The sequence below is a fragment of the Oryx dammah genome, unplaced genomic scaffold (genome assembly GCF_014754425.2).
Source record: "Oryx dammah isolate SB20612 unplaced genomic scaffold, SCBI_Odam_1.1 HiC_scaffold_22, whole genome shotgun sequence".
Taxonomy (NCBI): Eukaryota; Metazoa; Chordata; class Mammalia; order Artiodactyla; family Bovidae; genus Oryx; species Oryx dammah.
In genome coordinates this window covers 31130739-31137926 of record NW_024070206.1, presented here as the reverse complement: position 1 = coordinate 31137926, position 7188 = coordinate 31130739, and positions in this window count along the sequence as shown.

Sequence of the window (7188 nt, the reverse complement as noted above, 5' to 3'; positions counted from 1 at the left end):
ATATTGGAATGGGTAGCCTTTTCCTTCTCCAGGGGATCTTCCCAACCCAGGGATCGATCCCAGGTCTCCCGCATTGCAGGTGGATTCTTTACCAGCTGAGCCACAAATATATTATTATTAAAACTAAGAGTTAATAGATAAACATTTTCACTCAATGAGACTATTACATGAATTTCTTATGTTGTCTATTTCTGATATATGCCTCTTGAAAGAAAATCTTGTTATCTCTTTTCTCTACTTTATGTAAAGCACAATGTACATTTAAAACTGTCCATTAAAAATACAGTGAAAAGCCTTCTTTTAATTTTTAATTAGATGAGACATTTTTATGACCTGGTCAATAACCACTGAAGATGTACGTGGAGTCATGATAAATTGTTTGTCTAAAGGAATCTTAATATATAATTTATATATATATTTCATTAAATTACATACAGCAGGGGAATACTTGGAATGAAGGAAATATGAAATATGAGGGTTTTTTTCAAACTTAAGAGAGTATTTATTTCAATCACATCCTTTTTCAAAGATTGAGTAGAAATTTACTAGGGGCTTCCCTGGTGGCTCAGATGGTAAAGAATCTGACTGCAATGCAGGAGAACTGGGGTTTGATCCCTGGGTTGGGAAGATCCCCTGAAGGAGGGCATGGCTACCCACTCCAGGATTCTTGCCTGGAAAAACCCAAGGACAGAGGAGCCTGGAGGGTTACAGTTCATGGGGTTGCAAAGAGTTAGACATGGCTGAGCAACTAACACGTTCAAATGTCTTTTGAAGCTTACTGTGCAAACTGAGGATCTGCTCATAAGAGAATTAATCATGATTTCACTTCAGATGATGGTGACATTGTCATGTCTTTGATTACTTCACTCTCTTGATCATCTTCCTCAAGATAACCAGGAATGAGGGGGAATGAAATTTTTAGAAAAGATTAAGTGCTAACCTTAGTAAAGAAGCAAAGTTGTCTCTGGAATATTGTAATCAACTCTTATTCCATCCACTATTCAAGAAATAAAGAAATATGATGTATCAAATACAGTTGAAGCCCTTTGTGTTCCCTTCTCGTCCAACCTTCTTGATTTTGCTTTTTATTTTTACTACATATGGATACACAGACAACATAATATGTTATAGTTATGCATGCTTTCCATTTTTTCTTAAACAGTGTGTTTCTGTTTTAAGTATGTGTGTTTAAAGGCTAGGTATGCATGTTTAAACTTCCTTAAACTTTTTCTGCATTGAATGTTCTTTCGATTTACAATTGTGAGACACATAATAAGTATAGATAGTTGACATGTACAGTTCAGAGAATAATGAAGTGAACACACGCATGCTCTCTACCAAGCTTTGCAAAAGACTCACCGTTCTTGTGTATTCCTCTCCCAGGATCCCAACAGAAGGACTCACTGTCTTGTCTTTTGCAACAACTCTTCCTTTGCTTTTCAGTTTTATCTCATTGTGTCTGTTAAACACTATCTTTAGTTTTGTAGCTCCTTAAGCTTTCTATAAACATTCCATTCTGTGTACTCTGTCACAACTGGCTTTAGTTTTTACTCAGTGTTTTAGAGACATGTCTTTGTTAATACATGTAACGGTAATGGCTTCTTTCTCTGCTGTTTGGTATGCTCCTGTATGAATAAATCATGATTTATTCAGTCATTCTCCTGTTGATAAGTATTCGGTTATTTCTAATTCTTTTTCTGTCACAAGCAATGCCTTTGTTGGTGATTGTCTTTATGCACTTAGAGTGGAGTTTTCTATAGGCTGCATATTTCAGAGTGGAATTACTGGCTGAAGGACACATGCCTCTTTGACTTTCTAGATCTCACTACCTTGCTACCCAGAGCTGGTGTAGTAGTCCAAAGTCCAATAGCGGTATACTGGAGTTTCTTGGGCTCTAAATGGTCACTGACATTTTATACAGTGTTCGTTTTTGCCAACTTGATGATGGCTGTGAAAGTGTCTCATCACAGTTACAATATGTATTTCCTGGATTAGGGTAGAGCTTCATTTACTAAGCTCCTCATGAAGAGAAAATCGTTCAGGTGTCCTCTTCTGGGAAACGTCTGTTTAAATGGTCCATCCATTTTTCTGTTGCATGGTGTTCTTTATTCCTTTGAAACAGTCCTGTATAAACTCTAGATACACACCTCTTATCAGTTACATGTTATGAACATCCTGCCCCATCTTCCCCCATGGGGCCAGTCTTTTCACATTTTTTTTTTTAATTTACTTTTTAATTGAAGGATAATTGCTTTACAGACTTCTTGCTTTCTGTCAAACCTCAACATGAATCAGTAATAGTTATACATATATCCTCTCCCTTTTGAGCCTCCATCTCATGTCCCTCCCCATCCCACCTCTCTAGGTTGATACAGAGCCCCCGTTTGAGTTTCCTGAGCCATATAGCAAATTCCCATTAGCTATCTATTTTACATGTGGTAATATAAGTTTCCATGTTACTCTCTCCATACATCTCACCCTCTCCTCCCCTTTCCCCATGTCCATAAGTCTATTCTTTATGTCTGTTTTGCCATTGCTGCCCTGTAAATAAGTTTCAGTACAATTTTTCTAGATTCCATGTATATGCATTAGAATGATATTTATCTTTCTCTTTCTGACTTACTTTACTCTGTATATATACTAGGCTCTAGGTTCATCCACCTCATTAGAACTGACTCAAATGTGTTCCTTTTTATGGGTGAGTAATATTCCAGTGTGTATATGTACCATAACTTCTTTATCCATTCATCTGTCGGTGGATATCTAGGTTGCTTCCATGTTCTAGCTATTGTAAGTAGTGCTGCAGTGAACGATGGGATACATGTGTCTTTTTCAGTTTTGGTTTCCTCAGGGTATATGCCTAGGAGTGAGATTACTGGGTCATATGGTGGCTTTATGCCTAGTATTTTAAGGTTTTTATCTTATTTTATATATTTTTATTTTTTTATATTTATTTATTTTATTCCTAGTTTTCCACATTCTTTATGGTATCTTTTGATGTAGAGAAGCTTACATTTTCAGGTAGTTGAATTATCCATCTCTTCCCTAAGTGTTAGCACTTTTTGTATCTTGTTTAGAAACAAGGTCTCATCTTTTCCTGGATTCTAAAAGTTTTATGTGTAGGTCTTTAATTCATCTGACACTGATTTGTTTCAACTGTGTCAAGTAGAGATTCCACTGTCTTTCTCTTCAAATGGCTGACCGATTATCCTGTCACCGTTTATTGAAGGGCTTATTCTGTGCCCACTGAGATGCAGTGCTTACTGCCATAACCCAAGTAACCCAGTGAGGGTGGGTGTGTTTTTAAGTCTTTTTTGGGGGGCGTCTCATCCTTAGTTTGCTCATTACCTGTACCAGTCCAGCTTTCTCCTGGGCAGCACTGACATCTGCTCAGATGCTTCTCTGATTCTCAAACCCTTTCTGGTTTTGGCCTCAGGGATTTCCCTTTCTTCCTGTGAGTTCAGTTCTGCATTTAAAGGGCATATACTTAGATTTGTTAGATTTTATCCAGTGTTTGTTTCTTTGCCTGTAGTGAGTTTTTTCAGACTGTCTAGTTGATGATAACCTAACGATGGAAAGAGAAGTTGTCTACCTGATCCCCAGAACCAAATGTTTGTGATCATCTCAGTTTGAGGATAGAAGGGAGAAAAAGCACAAAGTGCTTGCATATTGCATTTTTCCAACAAAAGAAAACTGACATTTTAAATAGCAATAATGTTTGAGTATATTTTGGTTAAGGTTAATCACTCAGTCATGTCCCTTTGCAACTCCCTGGACTGTAGCCCACCAGGCTCTTCTGTCCATAGGGTTCTCCAGGCAAGAACACTGGAGTGATTTGCCATTTCCTCCTCCAGGGGATCTTCCCAACCCAGGGCTCGAATCTGGGTCTCCTGTGTCTCCTGTACTGCAAGATTTTTTACCCACTGAGCCAGGGAGAAGCCCTATATCTTGGTTAAAACGTCACATTAAAAAAAAATAGATATATGTATAAATCAGCAAAACCTAACCAAAACAATACTTAGATTTTCAAAGTAAAACAAAGCAATCGAGTCAAAAACAATCTGATGCTCATGCCAGTTACAGGCGGGATAAAGCCAATGAGATATAAAAGCTTTCACCTCTTATGATACAGCCTTGTGAGGAAGACTGGGCAGAAATGTGTCTATTTTGATGGACAGCAGTGATGCAAAGCACTATAAGCATCAGCACTTTGGGCATAAACCATACAACGTGTCTCATTAAAGGTAAGAGAATTCACTGAATTAATATTTGCAAGGAACTCAAGACAATGTCAGAGAAGGCAATGGCACCCCACTCCTGTACTCTTTTCTGGAAAATCCCATGGACGGAGGAGCTTGGTAGGCTGCAGTCCATGGGGTCGCTAACGGACACAACTGAGCGACTTCACTTTGACTTTTCACTTTCATGCATTGGAGAAGGGAATGGTAACCCACTCCAGTATTCTTGCCTGGAGAATCCCAGGAATGGGGGAGCCTGGTGGGCTGCCGTCTATGGGGTCGCACAGAGTCGGACACGACTGAAGCGACTTAGCAGCAGCAGCAGCAGCAGCAGCAGCAGCAGCAAGACAATGTCTGGCATGTAGTAAGCAGTGTGTGTGAGTGGTGGTTTAGTAAAAGTAAGGGGTGGAATTACAACTGAGTCATTAGGATGATGTGTCCCGGTCCTCCCCTCACCCCACATCTAGGAAACATGGGACCCACACAGCTGAGGTATGGTTCAGAAGAGAGTAATTAACATTGTATCCATGTATAGCCAAACCCATCCAGAGGTAGAAAAGGCCCTGTCCTCAGATTAGAGGTGGAAATTGGGAGAGAAAGGTATCATCCCCTTTTTGTTTATTAACAAAAAATACGTCTCATTTCCTTTAAGGTCTAGTGTTGTGTGTTTTACTAGGGACGATTTAAATGTTATTCCAGAAACTACTAGCAACATACCCCATACTCCATATTAAATCCACAGATTTAAGGGAAAAAACACTCAAATTTAAGGGAAATACACTTTTCATTATTCATATAACTCATAAGAATGGGCTTGATTATTTGGTACTGTGACCTCTTCAAGACAAGGACCATATCTTTTTAATTCCTGATAGCTCAGCTGGTAAAGAATCTGCCTGCAATGCAAGAGAACTGCGTTTGATCCCTGGGTCGGGAAGATCCACTGGAAAAGGGATAGGCTACCCACTCCAGTGTTCCTGGGCTTCCCTTGTGGCTCAGCTGGTAAAGAATCTGCCTGCAATACAGGAAACGTGTTCAATCCCTGAGTTGGGAAGATCCCCTGAGAAGAGAACTGGCCTAGAGAATTTCATGGACTGTACAGTCCACGGGGTCACAAAGAGTCGGACATGACTGAGCAACTTTGACTTTCACTTAGCACAAAGAGAATGTTTGGTGAAGATGAGCAGTAGGCGAATGCACTTTCATGAGACGGCTTCCCATGGCCATGTGTGGGCTAGCAACCCATCCTTCTCTTCCTGGAGGTCCCCCCATTTTGATTTAACCAGGGTCTGAATCCACTTTCAGGGACTATGCATGCAATATATTGACATATTCAACAATTATGTGGTACCTTCCCGTCACTCTATGTTCAAGAGGGGCGAAAGACATTAGGGAAGACATACAGATGACCAAGCACATGAAAAGATGCTCAAAATCACTAATTACCTGTGCTATGCTAAGTCACTCAGTTGTGTCTGACTCTTTGTGACCCCATGGACTGTAGCCCACCAAGCTCCCTTGTCCATGGGATTCTCCAGGCAAGAACACTGGAGTGGGTTGCCATTCCCTTCTCCAGGGGATCTTCCTGACCAAGGGATTGAACCTGCGTCTCTTTTTGTCTCCTGCACTGGTAGGTGGGTTCTTTACCCCTAGTGCACCTGGGAAGCACTAATCATCACAAAAATGCAAATCAAAACAAGATACCACCTCACACCTGTCAGAATGGCAGTTATGCGAAAGAAAACAAATAACAAGTATTGATGAGAATGTGGAGAAAAGGGAACCCTGTATACTGATGGTAGGAATGTGAATTGGTGCAGCCCCTATGGAAAACAGTGGGGATTCCTCAAAAAAATTTAGAAGTACCATACGATTAAGCAGTTCCACTCCTGGGTATTTATCCTAAGAAAGCAAAACACATACACATACACACACACACACACACACTAATTAGAAAAGATATATGCACTCCTATGCTAACTGCTGTATTATTTACAATAGCCATGATATGGAAGCAACCAAAGTACCCATCAATGGATGAATGGATAAAGAAATCATGCATATACCCACACACAATGGAATATTACTCAGCCATAAAAAAGAAATCCTGCCATTGTGACAACATGGATGGACCTAGAGGGTATTAGGCTAAGTGAAATAAGTCAGACAGAGAAAGACAGGTACTGCATTTTAATTATACATGCAATCTACAAAACAAATGAACAAAAAACAAGGAAAGAGAAACAGTTATAGATACAGAGAATAAACAGGTGGGTTGTCAGAGAGGAGGGAGGTAAAGGGAGGAAAGAAATAGAGGAAGGAGATTAAGAAGTACAAACTTCCAATTGCAAAGTAAATGAGTCATTATGAAACATACACAGTGTGGAGAATATAAGCAACAACTATGTAATATCTTTGTGTGGTGACATATTGTAAGCAGACTTAGGGTGATCAGTTTGAAATGGTAAAAATATCAAATCACTATGTTGTGTAGCAAGAAATAGCATACTGTTGTAGTTCAATTATACTTCTAAAACAAACTCACTTCATTCACTCATGAAAAAAGATCAGATTTGTGTTTATCAGAAGCAGGGATTGGAGGAAGGGGCAACTGGATCAAGGCAGTCAAAAAGGCACAAATTCCAGTTATAAGATACATAAATACTATGTCTATAATGTACAATGTGATAAATATATAATTCATACTGCAGTTATTTGTGAAAGTTCTGAAGAGTAAATCGTGAGTTCTCTACAAGAAAAAGGTATTTTTTTGCTTCTTTCATTTTTTATCTATGTGAGATGATGTTCACTAAACCTGGAAGTCCACTGAAACTTAATGTGACAATCACTTCTTAATGTATATAAATCAAATCATTATGTTGTATGCCTTAAAACTTATACCATGTTGCATAGCAATCCAGCTGCATGCTTCAGTTGTGTCCGACTCTGT